The 22,098-nt window shown below is 39.4% G+C and overlaps 1 protein-coding gene across 3 annotated transcripts in view; it reads left to right on the top strand.

Annotated features, from left to right (window-relative positions):
- Faf1 (Fas associated factor 1) overlaps window positions 1-22,098 on the top strand; it is a 410,583-nt gene that overhangs the window by 20,248 nt on the left and 368,237 nt on the right. The window contains exon 2 of one of the 3 annotated variants that reach the window (XM_074080174.1): window positions 10,975-11,073. The exons of the other annotated variants lie outside the window; for them this stretch is intronic. The gene's annotated coding sequence lies outside the window, so the exon portion shown is untranslated. The remainder of the gene's footprint in view (window positions 1-10,974; window positions 11,074-22,098) is intronic. 3 annotated transcript variants of the gene reach the window in all.

A 22,098-nucleotide genomic window follows, 5' to 3' on the forward strand; every position in this document is an offset into this window, starting at 1 on the left:
TGTGTGTGTGTATGTTGCTTGATTGAATCAAGCATTGTACTTATATTGGCCACAGTTGTAAGGTGGATGTGCTTCTATGTTAATAATGCACTGCAAAGGTGATCTTGGGAGTGAACATAATATTTCCAAAGAGTTTGAGGTAAAGGGGACAGGAGTGGTGTTGCATGATTATGATCCCTGCTACCTGGGTTGTGGAGATCAGGAGAATTTCTCTTCAAGGAGTAGTGGCTCAGGTCTTTAATCCCAGCTATATGGTAGATATAGGTAAGAGTATGGTGGTCTAAAACTGGCTGAGGCAAAAAGCATGAGACCCTATCAGCAAAATAACTAAAGCAAAAAGGACAGGAGGTGTGGCTCAAGGCCCCAGAATAGAAGTAGAATAGAATGGCTGTTTCCCTAGTTTTGCACATTTTGTTACTATTATTGGGGTTATGTTACACTTTTGACACATTGAGTAGATTGTAATTTAAAATCTTATGTAAATAAGGCATTGGGATTAGTCTGCTTTCTGTTGCTAATAACACAATACCAATAGTCCATCAAATTTAAAAGAAAGGTGGTTTATTTTAGCTCATGGTTCTGTATGTTCAAGGTTGAGGGGCCTTATCTCAGGAAGTCTCTCTCTTTCTCTCAGTTGTGTCTTTCTGGGTTGCCTATCATGGTCTTTAATTCATAAGCATGGCACCACATGGCAAGAGACAGGAAGAGTACACATCCCTTTGTGTATTTTCTGGTTTCCTTTTCTTCTTATAAAACCACTAGTATTGAGTCATGAAGGGTCCACCCAGAAGACATTTTCTAATCATAGTCACCTCCCAAAGCCCTCATTTCTAAAAATGTCCACAGTTGGAAAAAATTTCCATCCTCTTAATATCTCACAATGGGGATTAAACTCCAATGTGAGTTTTGGAGAGAACTCCAAAAGTTGCAGCATACTTCCCTGATTTTTGTCTTTTTTTGAGTAGGGTCTCAGCTGTATTCCCCATGTAGCACAGGGTGACCTTCAACTTGAGATCCTCCTGCCTCAGCCTCTTGAGTGCTGGGATTAGAATGTGTGCTACCATGCCCCACCTCATGTTTCCTTCATATTAAATTTAACCATTTGAAATTGTCCAGTTCAATGAAGAACTTGATTTTGTTAACATTCATCCTTCTACCTCTTCTTTAATCATCTCTCTAGGACCTTTTTTTATCAAGTATTCTCATATTTCCTTGGCTTCTGCATCTCTTTTTCTACTGACTCCCTCTTTTGAACCATTTTCCAGTTTATAAACTTCAGTCTTCTCCCACTTTTAAAATACCATCTATTAATTCTATGTTCTATTCTATATGATTCCATATTTCTCTTCTCATAATTCTCTTATGTGCTAATGTATCTTAAGGGTCTGTCTTATCCTTTTCCTTTCAACCCTACCCAATCTCATGTGGTTTCTGAATAGTTATCCTTTCCATGGTTTTAACTACCTAACATATGGAGGTAGTCTCATTTCTGCTTATCTCATTTCTACCTACCCCACTCTTATTTTTTATATTTTTTTCTTATTTTGAGGCAGACCCATGTTGCCCAGAACTCTATGTAGCTGAGGCTGGCCTCAAACTCATGTTCTGTCCTGAGTACTGGGATTACAGGTGTATACTATCACACCTTAGCTCCTGTCCTCTGTCTTGAACTCTATATTCAATTGCTTATATAGGATGAAGGTCAAATCTATTGGTATTGCTAATGAAGCTCTTTGTGTAGCTTCATTAGCTACACAAATGTATAGCTTTCATTTTCCCCAACTACCTTATACGGGAGTAATACATTGATACTTGTAGTTTTCTTTTTTGGTGATACTAGGGTTTGAGCTCAGGGCCTTGTGCTTGGTAGGCAAGTGCTCTACCACTTAAGCCACACCTCAGCCCTTTTTGCTTTAATTATTTTTCAGATAGAGTCTCTTGTTTATGCTTGGACTGACCGATTTTCTAGATCTCAGCCTCCTTACTAGCTGAGATTATAGGCGAGAGCTACTGTGCCTGGCTGATGTACTTGTATATAAGCTTGCCTTATTTGTGGATTTATTAGATGGATTTTGACCAAATGTGGTAAAAAAAATCAAAAGAAATTAAAACACAAAAACTTTAAATTCTTCATGTACACATTATGCAGCTCATTTGATGTGGAGAAGCTCTTGGTTATTCCTAAGTTATCATCAGTGTTTAAAACGTGTGTGTTCTGCTGAGTGTTTTCCTGCTCTTGATATTGTGAAAATATGCTTCCCCAAAAGCAAATGGTGCACTCCCAAAACAAGGTAAAAGTTATGGTAATTTTCTCAGGCCAAAAAGGTACATAATGTGCTTAATTTAAGTGATAAAGTGAAATTTTACAAATTGTTGAAAGACAGCGTGTCTTTAGTGGAAGTTGGGTGGCATTATGGGAAAAATGAATCAAGGATCCACAGTATTTGAGATAAAGAACATAAAGTAATAGCTCATTTTAACAAGCAGTATTAATGTGCCTAGCAGTATTTTTTGTGACGATAATGTAGCCTATTCCATGTGGTTTCAAGTTATGGATGCTCAGGTCTACTATATGTATGCCATAGGTAAGTTTGAATAATTTTAGAGTGCCAAACTCTGTGCATCCTGAGCATTCTTGGTTTTTCCTCAGTGGCAGTAACCTTAGAACCATGTACCATTGGTACTAAGGATCTATTGTAGTTTTCTTGAACTTACATTATTTAATGTCTTCTTGCCTTTATCAGTTCTCTCATTGCTTGCCTCTCAGTCTTAGACCTGCTTAGGCATTATCTTCTATAAAGTCTTCCCTGGTAGTTACTTGCTCCCTTGTCTGTGATTTTTCTTTCTCATAAATGCATGTTATTGCACTATCAAATTACTTTGTAAATACTAGTTTGCCTTTCTCTCTAATTTGTGAGTATGTACATTTTTTGATATTCCTCATCCCTAACACACTTCTTGGTATATAGTATATTCTCACTGAATATTAATTTGAACTGAACTAGTTAATTGAACTTGAATTAAGAGCCAGTAAATTTCCTTGACATAAGAGGGAAAAGATAATGCTGAGGAGCAGTGGCTCATGCCTGTAATCCTAGCTACTCAAGAGGCAGAGATCTGGAGGATCGTGGTTTGAAGCCAACCCAGGCAAATAGTTTGTAAGACCCTAGCCTTGATAAAACCCTTCACAAAAGAAGGGCTGGTGGGTGGCTCAAGGTGAAGGCCCTGAGTTCAAACCCAGAAAAAAAAAGAAGGAAAAGATAGCTAGGTGCCAGTGGCTCACACCTATAATCCTAGCTATTTGGGAGGCTGAGATTGGATCATGGTTTGAGCTCAGCCTTGGCAAATAGTTCTCGAGACTCCATCTCAACCATTACTTGGGTTCAGAAGTACATGCCTGTTATCCCATACTACATAGTTGGTTGAGATTGGAGGATCACTGTTCTGGCCAGCCTAGGTAAAAGTTGATGTGAGACCCCCATCTCAATAGAAAGAGTGTGGTGACTTGTTCCTGTCATTGCAGCTACAGAGGGAAGCATAAAATAGGAATATTGTGGTCCAGCTTGGCCTGGGCAAAAAGTGAGACCCTATCTCCAAAATAACCAGAGCAAAAAGGGATGAAAATGTGGCTTGAGTGGTGCTACGTAGAGCTCTTGCCTAGCAAATGTGAAGTTTTTGAGTTCAAGCAAACAAACAAACAAAAAAAAGAAAGATGTGATTGGGGTGTTTTGTTTATCCTTTTTTTGGATCCAGATTTTGTCATTAGAATGTAGTTATTTTAAATTGGGTTTGGTGGTGCATGCCTGTAATACCAGCACTTGGGAGGCTAAGGCAGAAGGATCAAGTGTTCAAGGCTAGTCTGAACTACAGTAAAAAAAACTTAAGAAAGTAATTTTCTGTCATTTGTCTACATAAATGAACATCAGTCTGTTAGCTAATATTGAGTGCCCTGTAATTTAGGAACTATGTCATATCACCTCTGCATTGCTGGTACCTAATCCATTGTCTAGCAAATGTCAGACTATCAGTGTTTATTGAACAGAAGCAAATTAAATAGACATTAAATGAAGATACTCATACTGCAAATATAACATATGACTAGAAGCATTTGTCTTTAACTTTTTTTGTAGTACTACAATTTGAACTCAGGCTTCATGATTGCTAGGCAGGTGTTTTACTGCTTGAGCCCTTGTCTTTATTTTTGTATCTTACCTTTAAGAGTAGAAGAGAAATGTTTCCATTGCTTTCCTGAAATCCAGGTTTAGAAAGTATATATCAAGTGATGTATGTGAATGTTTTGGCATGGTTTATTCATAATGACTTCATTGTGACTTGTAATGATCACATTTACCGTCTAGAAAAGATTTATAGGCCATTATCTCTATAAATTTATTTATTTATTTTGACATAAGACATAAATTGGTAAGAGCAAAATAAGAGGTCTGTAATTCTTTTAATTTTTTTCTGTTTTATTTTCTTACTTTGAAATTCTCCTAGTATTCCTCCTATTAAGAAAAACATCCTCAAGAAATAGGAAAAGGTAGGAAACCCAAAAATTGAAAGTGATATGCCCACCGCAGAGGAGCTAATACAGTAACCTTAAAATGACAGAGGTCAATATGGGAGGGTGACTGGGAAGTAGTGAAGAGGTCTGGTAGAGATGAATCAATTTGGGTTGTAATACACTAGTGCATGGGAGCAATGCTGAGAATCTCTCTGTATAGCTATCCTTATCTCAACTAGCAAAAATGCTATGTCTTTCTTATTGCTTATGTCTTCTCTTCAACAAAATTGGAGAAAAGGGCAGAACAGATTCTTCCTGGAAGTGAGGGGGGGAATGGTAGGAGGAGGGGGAGGGTAGGGGGAAGAAATGGCCCAAACAATGTATGTACATATCAATAAATGAATTAAAAAAAAGCAAAAAGAAAGAAAAACATCCCCAAAGATTTCCTGTTGACTGTGTAGATTGGGAGGTTTTTTAGTACCTCTTTGTAGCTAGTTGATGAAAGTCATAAATTTACAGATTCAAGAAGCTCAGTGAACACCAGATAGGTTTAATACAAAGAGAAAGCACATGTAGGCATATCATAGTCAAACTGCAAAAATCCCAGGAAGAAAATGTTAAGATTCCATGAAGGGATCCATTTCTAATCAGAAATAGTGGAATCTAGAAGACAATGGGATGTCTATTAAGTGTAGAAAGAAAAAAAAACTAACTAGAATTTTATATTCAGCAAAATTATCCTTCAGAACTGAAGGTGAAGACATTTTTAGAAGATAAAATCTGAGAGAATTTGTTCTCAAATAGCCCTGCATATTTTAAAAATGCTGAAGGAAGTTCTTTAGGTTGTAGAAAAATGAGGATTTATGGAAGAAATGAATAGCACTGGAAATGTCACATGTGAGTATGTATAAAAATGTATTATATAGAGGTATAAATATATGACAAGCAAAAAGGAAAGAAGTAAATGACTTCTTTTATAAGGTTCTTACATTATATGGGGTGTGTTAATTTTTTCCTTTTGGTACTGGGGTTTGAACTCAGAGCTTTGTGCTTGCTAGGCAGGTGCTCTACGACTTGAGCCATACCTCCAGCTCTGAGGTGTGTTAATATTAATTCACAGTAGACTGATAAGTTATGGATGCATATTGTAACTCCCATAACTACTTTAAGTAAATGTATAGTTTAAAAGCCAATAAAGGAAATAAAAACAATGCAGTTGAGGATAATAATTGAAGAAACAATTGGTACAGATTGAAAACAAAAATATAAGATGGTAGATGTAAACTCAGCTATGTATATAGCTGTTACATTACATATAAACAGGCTAAACAGTAATCAAAAGGTAGAGATGAAAATGAAAACCTCATCTTCACTGTTTACAAGAGAAGCATTTAAAGTATGAAGACTCAATTAGGTTGGAAATAAAAGGTTGGAAAAAAAAGTTGTACCATGCATGTATACCCTAATCTTACCAAAGCTGGTGTGATTAATATTAGATATAGTAGGCTTTGATAAAGAGTATTACCAGAAAAAAAATTTCTGGCTCACTATTTTTCTGCTTTCTAACCCTGGATCCTTTATGTCGTCTCCTAGTTCTACTTTAGTTCAGTACTGATTTTTTTTATTTTTGAGACAGGGTCCCCCGTGTGTGGCTCACTATGGCCTGGAATTCACTGTATAGCCCAGGCTGGCCTCTGACTTGTGGCTCTCCTGCCTCCACCTCCAGTGCACTCATTTTTTTAAAACTCTACCTTGTTTCCTGCCAATAAACCTTCCTGAATGGTATTGCACTCCATGCATTGCTTCTATATAAACATGCCTAATTGGAAGAACTCTTCTGAGGTCCCTTACCTAGTTCATTATGCCCTTTTAGAATCCTCTTTATGTCATAAGAATAACCATTTTCAGATGTCACAAATGGGTTTTGACTGAGAGTTTTCATGTTGGAGTTATGATTTTACTACTTTCCAATATATTTTAAAGCTGTCCTTCCCCTGAAATGCTAATATGTTAATAACTGAAGCCCTAAATTCTCTTAGGTAAATGTTAATTTGTTAGCATTGTGATTAAGCTAAATAAAAACAGGTGGGTTAGATCATTGGCGTCCATTCTGAGAAAAGGGAAGATACTGGCATCTAGATCCTGTTGTGATTCTTTATATAGTAAATTGCCTGGCACATGTTATATACCTTTTAGAACATTAGATTGTGATTACTAATAATTTACTTAATCTTCACATCATATTTGTAGTTTCTGGCCAGACTAAATACTTATAATTTATAGCAATATTATGAAAAACCTTCTAGTTGGGAGGGATGGCTTACACCTGTAATCCTAGCACTTAGAGGCCGAGGCAGGCAGACCACTAGTTCAAGGCCAGCTGAGCTACATAATGAGATCCTGTCTCAAAAAACCACCACCACCACCACCATCAATACCAATAACCAAAAATTCAACAACAACAACAACAAAAACCCTCTAAATTTCTAGATGTAATTTATTTCCCAGAGTATTGCAAAACCTGAGTATAGGAGCCATATATTTCACCCACTGTATTTCCAGACTATATCTTTCGCCCACTATATTACCAGACTCTGTCACTATGCCTGCTATATGGTAGATATACTTTTTTGATAGTTTTATTATTTTTTCTGACTATTGTTCCCTGAAAATCTTGTGCGAAAACAAGTGTGTAATGAAATTCCCAAGATATGTTAAATGCTTGCTCCCTCTTGTGGATAGAAAGGAGAATAAGCTCTTAAAACAAATCTGTTCTGTAGTCTTTCTTAATAAAAAGATGTACTACCAACAATGTAAAATTTACCAAAACGTTTCTCTGTTTTGATTTATACAATTTTGCCAGTCCAACAAATGTTTCAGTTCACATAAACTCGGTAAAACATGTATAATTATTGCTTAAGTATCTTTTCTTAACTTTCCAAGATAAAATTTGTGTAATTGTAATAGTCATGCGCCATTAATGATGTTTTGGACAACTAACTGTATATACAGTGGTGACCCTATAAAATTAAAATTAATATATTAATATATAATATAATAAAATAATTCCAGGCCTAGTGATGCCGTAACTGTCATAATGTCATAGTGTAAAGCATTACTCAGTTTTTTGGTGATGCTGGTGTAAACAAACATACAGTGTTGTCAGTTGCATAAAAAAGAGCACAAATATGTATGGTGCACAATAACTGATAATGGTAGTAAATGACCATGTTACTGGCTTATGTATTTGTCATACTGTACTTTTTTGTATTGTTATTTTAGAGTCTAACCTTGTATAAATTTAAAAAAGCCAGTTCACCATAAAACAGTATGCCAGATTACACTGGCAGCAGCCTTATACATTTCATTTTTACTGTATCTTTTGATGGTCTCAAAAGGCCACATTGAAGCCAGATGCTTGTGGCTCATGCCTATGGTCCTAGCTACATGGGAAGTAGAGATTAGGAGGATTGCAGTTTGAGGCCAGCCTGGGCAAAAAGTTAGCAAAACCTTGTTTCAACATAAAAAACTAGGCATGGTGGCTGTCATTCCTATGTGGGAAGCATAAGTAGGAGGATCCTGGTCCAGGCCAGCCAGGGCAAAAAAATGAGAACTTGACTCAACCAGAGCAAAAAGAATTGGAGGCACGGCTCAAGCGGTAGAATGCCTGCCTAGCAAGTGCAGGGTCTTGAGTTCAAACCCCAGTATTGCCAAAAAAAAAATACATAATGTTTTTATTCTCAAGTATTAATGTAGGCTGGGGACATATGTAGCTTAGTGCTAGTGTTTCCCTAGCACGCCAAAGCCTTGCATTCAATCCTCAGAACCCGAGAAAAAATGTCAAGTATTAACAGCACTGTCAATAAAAGCAACTGTACTTTGGGAATGCTTTGACATGGAGAATAAATTAAATAATGGGTAGGGAATAAAGAAAACAAGTCATAAATAAGTAAATTTATAAGGTCATGCACTACAAAACAAATATATGACAAATGCCTATGTATCCTCAAAAATTAAACATAGAATTACTATTGACCTGGCAATTTTACTTTATACCCAAAAATTAAAAGCAAGGATTCAAACAGTTAATTGTAAATTCTTTCCCTTTTTTTTTTTTTTTGTGGTGGTACTGGGGTTTGAACTCTGAGCTTCATGCTTGTTTGATAGGCGCTCTACCACTTGAGCCATTCCACAATTGTAGATTCTTGATATACTTTTCTCTGTATATGGCTAGATTTCCATATTACTTTCATAGATCCCTTCATTTTGTATTTACTTCTGTTGTTAATAGTAGAAGTTGGCTTTCATTTTGAGGCCACTGTAAAATAGAACTAATATTTTCAGTATTTCAGAAAAATATTCTGTGCAAAGATGGTACATAATAAAAGTACACTGTAATATGCATGTTGGACTCTGAGTAGGGTTCCCTTACTAGATAGTTGACATGTTTCAGCATGATCCACAGCTTAACCTTAGCATAATCATAGTTTGTCATTAACTAAAGCTAACTTTGTAAGGGTTTAGTATTGTGATAAGAAAAAACATAAATAAGAGTGTAGTTTGTTGAACTTGCACAAATTGCACATATTCATAGAATTAATGCTCAGAAAAAGAGTAGAGGGGAAAAATGAGATTAGGAGACAGAGGGAAGACCTTGTAGAGACATTTGGAGGAGGTTGCCATATACTAGTCAAGGGGAGCAGCCCCAGAAGAAAATCATATCTGTGAATACCAGATCTTGATATTTCTGTGAAATATGGCTCAAATAACGAGAGGTAGACTTCCTGCTTAGGAATCCATGGTCTGGTCCTTTGCTTTATATTTGATATTTAAAATGTTACTCATCAGTGATAATGTTCATAGAAATTGACTCAGCAACAGATTTAGGAGACTGATTTATTAACCAGAATATTAATTTACAAAGTGATGGATGCTTTTACGTTCAGTGCAGTACTTGTAATCATTATTCACAACATCCTTTTCCTGTTATTAGTATATTAGAGAAACCAGTTTGGTAATCAGAATAGAATTAGTGAGCATGGAAGCAGAACAATCCATCAGGATTGGTTTGGGAGATAGTGTAGTTAGGCTAGAAAATTCCTGTTCTATATCTAGTGTTTAGATATTCATGCCATCATTTCTGTCAGTGTTATCTGTTAGTATCTTTAAGATATCTTCATAGGAATTATTCCATGTAGTAATAATTGATTCTTTTTATATTACATAAAGAGATTATTTATTAGAAACTTAACAAAGGTACATATTACTATGATGATTTTGATTGATATTTATTTCCTGCTACTGACAATTTATTGTTTAGATGAAATTTGGAGCAACCCAAGCCTTTCTGAGGCTGCTATAGATTCTCTTCTTTTGATGTTAGTACCTTGATGGAATTTGTAAGGTTGTGAAATGATTGAGTATGTTGGTGTTGTGGTGCTATATTCAGATTCTGGTTTTGTTATCAAGTAACTGAGCAATTTGGATATGCTACTTTCATGTAAGGATGATGAAAGGATTATGAATTAAGGTGTCTAAAACATCTAAGAAATGCATAAGAAATGTATAAAATCCATGGACCCATTCTTTTTAACAAGTAGTTGTGTGGTTTACTATGTGCCAGGCAATTTGCTATGTACCCAAGTTATAACATTGACCATAATCATAATCCCTGCACTAATGAAGTTTACAGTCTAGGAGGGAATAGAGACACATAGATAGGCAATTATAATACTATGTGATAAGTGCCACAGAAGCTTTTCTTTCTTTCTTTCTTTTTTCTTTTGGGGATACTAAAAGTGAGCAGGGCCTCACTTACTAAGTAGGCACTCTACTAACTTGAGGCACACCTTCAGCCCTTTTGACTTTGGTTATTTTTGAGATAGGGTCTCACTTTATGCCCAGAGCCAACCTGGACTGCGATCCTCTTATTTATACATCCCCCCTTAGCTGGGGATGACAGACATGTGCTGTTGTGTCCAGCTGTTGGTCGAGATGGGGTCTCATGAACTTTTTGTCTGGGCTGTTCTTAAACCACAACCCTCCTGATCTCCAGGCATGTGAGACACTGTGCCTGTTTTTTTTTTTTTGATACAGGGTCTTGCTGTGTTATTCACACTGGTCTCAAATTTCTGGGCTTATGTGATTATCCTGTTCAGATTCACGAGTAGTTGGGACTACAGGTCCCATGCCTGGCTCATCAGAAACATTTTTTTAAGTGTTTTTAGAGGTGATTAAAAATTTAGTGTCAAAATATTTAGAAAATTTTAAGGCTGACTCTCCTAATTTACTAATAGTAGCATATTTCATTTCTGGTATTTGTCTTGAATTGCATGCACAACTTGTATGAAGGAAATGTATGTAAACTTAATGTAAGCTTGTCATAATTCAATTCCTACTATGGCTAGTTCATTTTTATTTTTCTTTTTCTTTTTCTTTTCTTTCTTTCTTTCTTTTTTTTTTTTTTTAAGAGACAGAGTTCGCCATGTAGCCCAGTTTGGGCTTGGAGTCGGGATCCTCTTACCTCAGCCTCCTGAGTGCTGGGATTACAGGAGTGTACCACCATTCTGGCAAGTTTTTGTTTTTTAAGAAAAACTTACAGTTTTAGGAAAACTCTTAAGGAATGTTATTTAAGAAACTGAAACTGGGTCAGTGATTGACTAGTCACATTTTCTAACGTGACACTACTATTTGACAAAGTGTGTACATGCACTGTGGCACTATTTGGTACTTACAAACATTCACGGGCATGTGAACAGATTGCATCAGTATAGAGTTATATATGGCAACTTACTGTTAGAAGTGGTAGATGTCATTTCTTTTTTTTACTACACATTGCCAGGGGAGCATCTGTGTAGATGATGTAGAAAAGAAGAACACACTAAGCTTGGTAAAATTTAAAATAGTATAATTCAGTAACCCTTTTGAACAACCACCAAACTTATACTGAGTTAAACAAAGTGGTTTACCTGAGAATATCTAGGTAGGGATCAGGGTGGTGGGCAAGTTCTCTTCCCTCCGTATTTTTGGTTCTTAAACCTTTATCAATGTAAGCAGCACATGGTATGTTTAGTATAATGTAGATTCTAGAGCCATATTTCCTAGAGAAAATCTAATTTCAGTTGAATGAGGCAGAGTATAAAACCTGTGTGTTTAACAAGCATCTCAGATAAATATGATGTTGGAGAGGTGAGGATACCACTGTAGATAACACTGTAGTACACCATGCTGGCTGTTTTGCTGTCCATGGTAGTGACTTATGCAGTTGCTGCTCAAGCCCTTCTGTCTCTATCTTTCTGAAGTTGGTGGCATTTTTGAAATCATGTTGTCCTCACCATTGAAACATTAACAGTAATAATTCTCTTTTGTTGATCCTTAGGTCCTTTAAATGCTCTGCTTCTGATTATCTTTTGGATACATCTCAATTTTCTCATAATATGGGGATGGCTAGTGAATTACCCTTTTTGTTCATTTTTCCTAATTTTTCAGTTTCATTTTCAGTTTTTTCTCGGATATAAATTTGTGTCTTAATAAACTGAGTAATTTTTAGTTTTCTAAGCTGAGTGCATTTTTCTTTGCTTCTCCTTTCTTCTCATATTTTCCTGTACTACTTCCTTCCTCCCATCTTTCTTGGTGATATTTCCCTTATCAAATTATGAGCTTTTAAAGTCTGTAATAAGGAATATAATATATAATAGCTATAACGGATATGTGATAACTAAGTTTTGAATTTTCTATATATTACTCAAATGTAAGTATTATTGTTCTTCCCATTCATGGAAAGAATGAAAATTAGGTGCTTTGGAATTGTAAGGATGCTTGAAGAATTATTCGAAGAGATCTGCTTCTAACACTAAAAATCATGTGATTGTTAACTGGCTGTAACAGTTGGTTTTAATGAGGCATAAATTTTGGGAAATATGGTACATTATTAATAATAAATAAGCTTAGAATTAAAACAATTGATCTTTTCATTCTTTAATTCCTGTCCCCTAACTCCCTTTTCTTTTTTCTTTTTTCCCCTTTGCATGGCTTCTGTTGCCTTTTCCTGAAAACAATAAATTTTGGCTTGCAGGTGAATCTTAACCATTTAAAGCAGAATTGTTCTTTTCAGGAGAAAGTAAGTAGATGGATTACAAGGACACAGATTCAAATTGTTTTCATACAGATGTTATTAATGAAAAACAAAAGTAGAGAAACATACAATATACTCTTAAATACTTCCATATTTTTCTGTCTACTGGTTTTTAATGTTTTAAACATTCACTTTGTTACAGCAGACTGTAACCATAGTACATACTCACGTGAATGTGAATAATTAGTTGCATTGACGATATCTTATATTAGTTCATAATATTTGTAAAAGCTGATAAATTATAAAGAAAACTTTTTAAAAATGATACTCGGGATTGAACTCAGGGCCTCATACTTGCTAGGCAAGCACTGTACTACTTGAGCCATTCCCCAGTTGTCTTGTTTTTAGTTTGTTTTTCAGATAGGGTCCTGCACTTTCCCCTATGTGCCGGAATAGTTGTGCACCACCACGCCTGGCTAGTAGAAATTTTTATATTAAATGGAGGAAAGGGAAAGTGAGAAGGGTACTCATTGAGTTTCTGCTGTGATCTTGGGGAGAGGTTTTTTTTTTTTGTCTTTTCTTTTTTGGTGCTGGGATCGAACCCAGGGCCTCACGCATGCTAGGCAAGCACTGTACCTCCGAGCTACATCGCAGCCCTTCTACTATGATCTTGCTTCTGAATTGATCTCATTTAATTTTCATAATCTCATAAGAAGGCATTAATTTTGTCACTTTGTTGTTAATATGTAAAGAGGTGGAATAATTTGCTTTAGGTTACCAGTTTGTAAATTCAAACTCTAATCTGATTCCAAATCTGCTCTGCCACATTTAAAATTGCTTTCATCCATCCATCCATCCATTTGTTCATCTGTCCATTATAACTGTTTAATGTAGAGTTTAGTACAAAGAAAAAGACAACAGATAACCTTGACTCCACTGAAGATTATTATATTACCTTTTTGAAAGGAAATTTAAAACAGAAAAAGGAAAAAAGAAACAAATTACCATTTTTCTCAAGGTTGTAAGATGCAATATATTTTTATGTGGAATGAAGTATTTGGTTTTCATTAACTTATTTTAGAACCTTTCAGGTTGAATAAGTTGGAAGAATTTCTTTCCTGAAGTATTCCTCAAGGGCTTTACCATGCTTCTAAGACATGGTTATTGTATACATTTCTCAGATTCTTTGCCTGAAATTTGTTTTTTCCAGGCACTTCGCAGATGGTTATAATTCTTTGATTTGATCTGTTCATGAAAATGAAGAAAAATTTTAAAAGCTGATTTGATCTGTTCATGAAAATGAAGAAAAATTATAAAAGCAAGTGGAAAATGTTTATGAAGTAAAATATCTCCGTAAGTCACGGAAAGCAATGAATATTTCTTATTCCCACCAGCTGAATGAAAGCCCTTCATAATAAGTGGAGCATCTTAAATGAATAGGGGCATCCCAGAGTACTAGCTTTAGAAGTAAAGGGAAAATAGCCCTAATACTAAATATTTCTCTGGTAATGCCTAACAGAACTTAAAAGGGAGCCTCAAAAAATCAATTATTTCCAACAACTTCAGAGCAAAGCTCTCTTTAAATATAAAGAGATATCTAAAACCTGAAAGTAAAAAAAGTCACAGCGTTTGGACCCAATAAAAAATTATCAAAGCATGCAAGAAGCAGGAAAGTACAAGTTTTAATCCTGAGAAAACTCAATCAATAGAAAATAGATGAGAAGTGATAATAGTGTTATGGAATCCTGAACAGACATGGGACACTGAGACAATTAAGCAGGAAGCAATGCTTTATTGTGCCACACAGACTCAGTGACTTCAATCCAAAGACAGAGCCCTAAGAACAAAGAGGGTTTGCCTTATATACCCTTGCAAACAGGTTACAGAAGCAAAAAGCAAAGTTTAACCCATATATGGTAGCATGCAATTCTATTGGTTACTTCCCCCCTCCACCCCAGTGCTACGTGACCTTCTTCATGTTTATTTTTATTTTTTTTTCAACTAGTTCTTCTTCATGTTTAGATTCTTTAAGTTTTATCTTTCTGTTATGCCATCTCTTCCCCCCTGCTACGTTATCAGAAAATAGACTTGTCTGTTTCTTTTCTGGTCCTCGTTCCTGCTCCATTTCCCCCTTTGATGCTCGGACCCACCTAGGGTCAAGGAACATCATCTTGATCTAGGGGTTTATATTTCCATAGCATCATTACATGCATGGCTGTTTTCCTTTCTATAAGTGGCCTCCATAATCGTCCTGACAGACTGCAATACCAGGGAAACCAGGCAGGGTAATATTAAGCATGCTTCCAGGACAAGTCCTATCTCCCCTATCAGGTATTTGAATCTGCCCAAGGCAGAGAACCATCCTCCAAACAGGTCATTGGGATTCCATCCTCACCAAGTCTGGATGGGGATCTGGACAATCTTCCTCATTCTGTCTTTTGATTTCTTCTATGACTTTCCCTTCATCATCAGTCTGTAAGTAGCAGTTGCTTAGGTTAAGTTTTCCACAGACTCTCTAAGTGGTTTTGGTAGATAGCATTGCACAATTTAGTGCTTTGTTTTGCCAGCAAATTGAGAGCTCTTGCAGTTTCATTAGTTATGATTTCAACAATAGCCTGCAGCCTGATAATGTGGTTGAGCACATATATATATATATATATATGTATGTATGTATACTCACATATATACACATAGATATGTAGTGGTGTGATAGCCCCAGGACCTATCTTCTGCCCAACGGGCAGGACTATAGTACTGGATGAGTCACTCGGAAGGCCATTTGTTATCTTCCCAAATGCCAATTTGTAAGGCACCCCATTTTTTTTTTCATTTTTCTTTTATTATTCATATGTGCATACAAGGCTTGGTTCATTTCTCCCCCCTGCCCCCACCCCCTCCCTTACCACCCACTCTGCCCCCTCCCTCTCCCCCCCTCAATACCCAGCAGAAACTATTTTGCCCTTATTTCTAACTTTGTTGTAGAGAGAGTATAAGCAATAATAGGAAGGAACAAGGGCTTTTGCTGGTTGAGATAAGGATAGCTATACAGGGCATTGACTCACATTGATTTCCTGTGCGTGGGTGTTACCTTCTAGGTTAATTCTTTTTGATCTAACCTTTTCTCTAGTACCTGTTCCCCTTTTCCTATTGGCCTCAGTTGCTTTAAGGTATCTGCTTTAGTTTCTCTGCGTTAAGGGCAACAAATGCTAGCTAGTTTTTTAGGTGTCTTACCTATCCTCACCCCTCCCTTGTGTGCTCTCGCTTTTATCATGTGCTCATAGTCCAATCCCCTTGTTGTGTTTGCCCTTGATCTAATGTCCACATATGAGGGAGAACATACGATTTTTGGTTTTTTGGGCCAGGCTAACCTCACTCAGAATGATGTTCTCCAACTCCATCCATTTACCAGCAAATGATAACATTTCGTTCTTCTTCATGGCTGCATAATATTCCATTGTGTATAGATACCACATTGTCTTAATCCATTCGTCAGTGCTGGGGCATCTTGGCTGTTTCCATAACTTGGCTATTGTGAATAGTGCCACAATAAACATGGATGTGCAGGAGGCACCCCATTTTTGTCTACTTATTTTTTCTTCATCTGTGGGGACTCCCAGTTTTTCACCTTGCCTGAAGGGAAGCAAGAAGGAGGATGGCCTAATTGAGCCTAGTACAGAAGACTCAAACCAGCTGCTAGGTAGCACCATATAAGCTTGCTTCCCACAGATCCAGTACAGCCCCCTGGGCACCTGCCAATTTGTGTTTGTGGTAGTATTGTTCCAAGCTTTCCAGAGATTAGAGAAGTTGGCCAGTGGGTGGGGCTGGGGTTTTTTGTGGTTTGGAGCTCCTCACCATTTTGTCTTTTGCGCAGTGTCATTGTAAAAAACATTTGTACTAAACAAGTTCAATCCCCTATCAGGGTAGAGAACCAGCCTTTTGGGCAGGAGATACAGTAATTCCTAATGATAGAAGTTTTTAGGAGCCAGATGCTTTTCCAGGGATTCAGGAAGGTGTTCTCATTAAAGGGCAGCCGTGGATCTAGCTCCCTTGCTTCCCATGGCCAGTGGTCTCCCATGTTGGTTCCTCCAACATGGCTGGCTATAGACTCAACCAATGAGAGGAACAAGTTTTTGGTCTTGTCAGTTACAGGGAACTCCCTTTTCATTTCCTCATAAAAGGAATGAAGGACTTACTCTTGTGGTTGATAGTTACTAACTTGAGGTGCAGTAGGGTCTGGGGATTATACCCCTTTCCATTTATCTTGATACCAATCATACGTCCCTGTTCCCAATCTGAGGGCTTAAGTATAGTAAAATTTACAGGATTACAGTTGCCAAGGGTAAAGTCAGGTATGGGTATTCCCTTGTGGAGGAGCCGAGTGTCCTACTGTCTGCCCAGTAGTCCATGAGACACAACTCCAGTAAGTGCAATAATGCCAACCTGTGCCACCACATGACCTGCCGTGTGGGTCCGGGCACATGTATTTATCATTTAACATATAAGCTTTCTTCCAGGCTAAGCCTCCACAGCCACAGCCTATACTTCCATATCCACCCTGGTCTATGACCACACATACATCAGAAAACACTGACATGGGTTTATCAGGATTGCACACCTGGGTGTGGTTAATGAGGTCCCTAATTCCCCTCTAGAAAGTGCTGTCAAATCTCCAGACCTCCAGCCATTACTCCTGAGGGCTGTAGGTGGGGTTGAAGCAGCATGCTAAGCAGACATACTGATTACCATGGGAGCACACTAAATAGATGATACAGTTGTGGGTGCTTGACCCAATGACAGTGCCTGCACAACAGTAGTGTATAGAAAAGCAAAGTCCTAGTGACAACACTTCCTGCCCGAGTGGTATGCATACACAGGTCACAGTTTGAGATCTGGAGGTTCCCCAGCAAGGGACTGATTAAATTCAACGAAAGGAAAACATGGAAAAGACACGTCTCTGGAGAGGGAAGAAGATGACTCCTGAAGCTTCTGTCATGCATAGACTAGTCAGCTTTCAGAGTGACTAGAGAAAGGCTGTTCCACTGTCCGTGGTCCTCTGTTGTTTCCCAGGAAGCAGGGTCCTGCCGAGGAAGGGCACAGACATTCTGGAGGATGACCTTGAAGGGATGCACTCCCACTCGAGAGATGCTGGCTTTACTCGGCTGTGGTAGATCCAAGGAGCAATCTCTGCTACTTTAACTGCGGTGGGGATAGACAAAACGACAAAAGGGCCTCTCCAATGGGGCTTTAACTGTTGGACATTCCATTCTTTTACCCAGATGGCATGCCCTGGCCTGTAAGGGTGCGTGGGAGTTGTCAGGCTGACAGGAAGCCTCTCCCAGACCCAGCCATTGATCTTTGAGAGAGTCAGCTCGAGGGCCTGCATCTGTTGCCTCAAAGTGAGGTTACTTATTTCTTTGAGGTCCCCCTCTATACCCTTGATTAATGGGGGTTGGCATCCATAAAGGACTTCACGGAGTGAGAGCCCTGTATGCTTCATGGGACTAGACCTAATCCTCAGTAATGCTATCGGTAGTAATTAATCCCACTGCAGACAGGTCTCCTGACAGTTTTCCCAACTGTAATTTTAGTGTTCTATTCATGCGTTCTACTTTTCCTGAACTCTGGGGGTGGTAGGCTGTATGCATCTTCCAGGTGATTCCTAAGCCCTTAGCTATAGCTGTACTATCTTGGCCACAAAGGCTGGCCCATTATCCGACCCAGTAGACAAAGGTATTCTAAACTGAGGGATGCTTTCCTTTAGCAGACATCTGTCAACCTCCCGGGACTTTTCAGTGCACGTGGGGAAGGCTTCCACCCACCCTAAGAAGGTACAGACAAACACCAAGAGATATTTGCATCTTGAGTTCGCAGCATTTCAGTGAAGTTTTCAAGAGGAGCTCCACCAACCCTTTGTGCCTGGGGAGGTCCTCTGGGTCCTCACCTGGGATTGTTTTTGGCACATAGGCTACATCTTTCACATACTGCTTTACTTATGCTGGAGAGTTTGGGGATGTAGAAGTGCTGGGCCAGGATGATCTCGAGGGCTGTTCACCTTGAATGAGTTCCTTCATGGAACTGCCTGACAAATGTAGGAGCCAGTGAGTTAGGTATGGTAACACAGCCATTGGCAAACTTCCACCACTGTCTGGTAGAAAATTTCCCTCCTCAGTCTCAAACCAAGCCTGTTCTTGTGGTATGTACAGTGGGTCCCATTCAGCTAAGGGGCATGGGAACAAGGCAGCCATCGGGACAGTTGGGGCTGGTCCCCTTGCAAGGGCTGCTTGTTTGGCCTCTTTGTCAGCTTTCCAGTTTCCCCAGGCAAGTGTTGCATCTCCCTTTTGGTGTCCTCAGCAGTATATAACTGCCACCCATTTATGGGCCCACACAGTGTCTAGCAGTTCAAGGATTTCCTGCCCATACTTGATACTATTTCCTCCGGAGTTAATGAGTCCCCTCTCTTTATTTAAGGCCCCATGGACATGAATGGTTGTGAAGGCATATTTAGAGTCAGTGTAGATGTTTATCTGTACTCCTGCAGTGAGCTGGACTGCCTGTGTGAGGGCAACAAGTTCAGCCTTTTGTACAGAAGTCCCACCGGCAGTGGGCAGGCCTCAGTGACTGTGTCCAGAGTCACTACTGCATACCCAGCAAAGTGTGTGCTGTCCTGGAAGAAGCTGCTGCCATGTGTGAAATATTCAACATCTGGATTGCTGACAGGCTGACAGGTTGGATCTGGCCATCTTGAGAAAACCTCATCTATAACCTCTAAGCAGTCATGCTCTGGGAGCCTGAGTCAACTGGCAATAGGGTGGCCAGGTTTAGAGTCTTAACAACCTCCAGCCGGATGTGCAGGTTTTCACATAGCATACTCTGGTATTTGATCTCATGGAAGACACGGGCACAAAACATTCAGTTGTGACCCAACCAGTGGGCCCTATTTCCAAAAGGCATACAACTGTTATCAGAGTTATAGGGGACCAGACCCACCACTCCTTCTTAATGGCTAGACGATGCAATCTTGGGAGTCATGAAGTAAGGCATGAATTCCTTTACCTAACTGATTGCCCTGTAGGCCAGATAGGCAGGGACTTTAACTGAGGGCACAGATAACTTTTGATTTGGATGGCACAGCAGCCCTAAAGTTGAGAGAACCTGAGACAAAGACTCTAATTCTCACGGTTGCACAAGAAGTAATTTCCCTTATACTCCATGAATATTAGGACAGAGTGGGGAACCTGGGCCATGAGTTCTTGCCCTAGGGTAAGTTTGTCTGCTTCTGTCACCAGGGCAGTGGTGGGTGCTAGGACACGCAGGCAAGGTGGTCAGCCTGGGGAAGCAGTATCAGGGTGTTTTGACAAGTAAGCCACCAGATGGTGTCAGGAGCCTAGTAGCTGAGTCAGGACCCCAATATCTGTTACCTTTTGCTCATGGACATACAGGAAAAAGGGCTTCATCACATCTGGCAGGCCTAGAGCAGGGGTATTTGTGTGTGCCTTTTTGATTTCTTTAAAGGCTTTCTCTTGTTCTCTTCTCCATACTAAAAGTTCCTGTTCTCCCCCTTTGTGACTCCTAGAGGGGCTTGGCCAAGAGGGAGTAGTTAGGGATCCAGATTCGGCAGAAATCTGCAGCTCCCCAAAACTCTCTAATTTGCTGGCAGGTTTTAGGGGGTTGGGATGAAACAGACAGCCTGTTTCCTTTCAGGGCCAAGCCTGCATTGCTCTTGGGACAGGTGAAAGCTTAGGTATTTGACAGTGTTTTGGCAAATCTGGGCCTTTTTCCTAGAGACTTTGTATCCTGCCTTCCATAAAAGAGAAAGGAGAAGGCAAGTCCCTTCTATACAGTCCTCCTGAGTTGGTCTAGCCAGCAGGAGGTCATCTAGATCCTGGAGGAGTGTGCAGCCATGCTGGTCGGCTGAGAAGGCTTTGTGATCAGATGCCAAGGCAGTTCCAAAAATAGTGGATGAATTTTTGAAAGCTTGTGGTATTTGAGTATAGGGTAGTTGCCCCTTTTCCCTAGTATTGGCATTTTCCCATTGGAAGGCAAAACTGTGAGGCCAGGCAGATGCAGGAGAATATATCCTTAATATCTAGGCAGGTAAAAATCTTTGCCTCAGCTGGGACAAGGCCTATGAGCATGTATGGATTTGGTACTATGGGGTGCAAAGTGACAGTTGCTGAATTTACTGCCTGGAGGTCCTGAACTGGCCTGAAATCCTCAGTCCCTGGTTTCTGGACTGGTAATAATGGGGTGTTCCAGGATGACTGACAAAGTTGGAGAATCCCATATCTTAGGAGTCTGTGTTTTTGCATTCTGACCTGGGCCTTGCAAGGGATGAAGTACTGCTTTTGGCTGATGGGGTGGCTCCCAGCTTTAGTTCCACCATTACTGGGGGCATATTTCTTCATCCCATTCACCTACAATCTTGAAGGGAAGCTCAGGAATCTCAAGAGACCTCCCATCAGAGGCATAGAGCTGCCATTCCTGAACTTCTTGTGCAACTGTGAGAATTAGAGTCTTTGTCTCAGGTTCTCCCAACTTTAGGGCTGCTGTGCCATCCAAATCAAAAGTTATCTGTGCCCTCAGTTTGCATAATAAGTTCCTGTCTATCTGGCCTACAGGGCAATCAGTTAGGTAAAGGAATTCATGCCTTACTTCATGACTCCCAAGATTGCATCGTCTAGCCATTAAGAAGGGGTAGTGGGTCCGGTCCCCTATAACTCTGATAATAGTTGTATGCCTTTTGGAAAGAGGGCCCACTGGTTGGGTCACAACTGAATGTTTTGTGCCCATGTCTTCCATGAGATCAACAGGGTGGCCCCCTATTTTCATTTGGACCATAGGGGGCCTAGTAGAATGGAGCCCAGTCTGTCCTAGTCCTCCTCATAGCCTTCTAGGCCTCCCAGACTGACAGTGTTTTCCTACTGGGGCTGAATCCCCTGCAGGTGGGCTTATATTTTCCTTTGACAACCTGGCCTTGTGCCTCTAGTCTGGGGGACCTTTTGGGAGTCCCTGGCCTGTTGGGGACATTCATTCTTCCAGTGCCCTTCCTGATGATATTAGGCACATTGATTTTACTCTAGTTCCTCCCTCGGGTGGGGGCGTCCTGTTGCATTTGTCACTGTCCTCAAGGATTGCCTCTGCTTCTGCTTGGATTAGCTCTCTGAGGTCTGCCTGACTGTTCAGCAAGGGCTGCTGCAAGGAGGTCCACTTTCCTTTTCATCTTCCAATTGGCCTCCCATTTAGCCTCCTGATCTCAATTGACAAGAACCTTTGTGGCCACCTCCAGAAGTTGGCTAGCATTCATTCCAGTGAATCCCTCCAGTTTCTGCAATTTTTGCCATATGTCCCCCTGGTCCTGGCCAACAAAACTGGTGTTAATCATCCACTGGTTTCTAGTGGCTTCCAGGTCAAAGAAGTTGAACAAATGGAAGGCCTCACACAAATGCTTATAAAACTGGCTGGGTCTCTCATCTGGCCCTTGGAGGATCTCTGATGTTTTGCTCATGTTCATGACCTTTTT

This window comes from Castor canadensis, chromosome 7, assembly GCF_047511655.1.
Source record: "Castor canadensis chromosome 7, mCasCan1.hap1v2, whole genome shotgun sequence".
Taxonomy (NCBI): domain Eukaryota; kingdom Metazoa; phylum Chordata; class Mammalia; order Rodentia; family Castoridae; genus Castor; species Castor canadensis.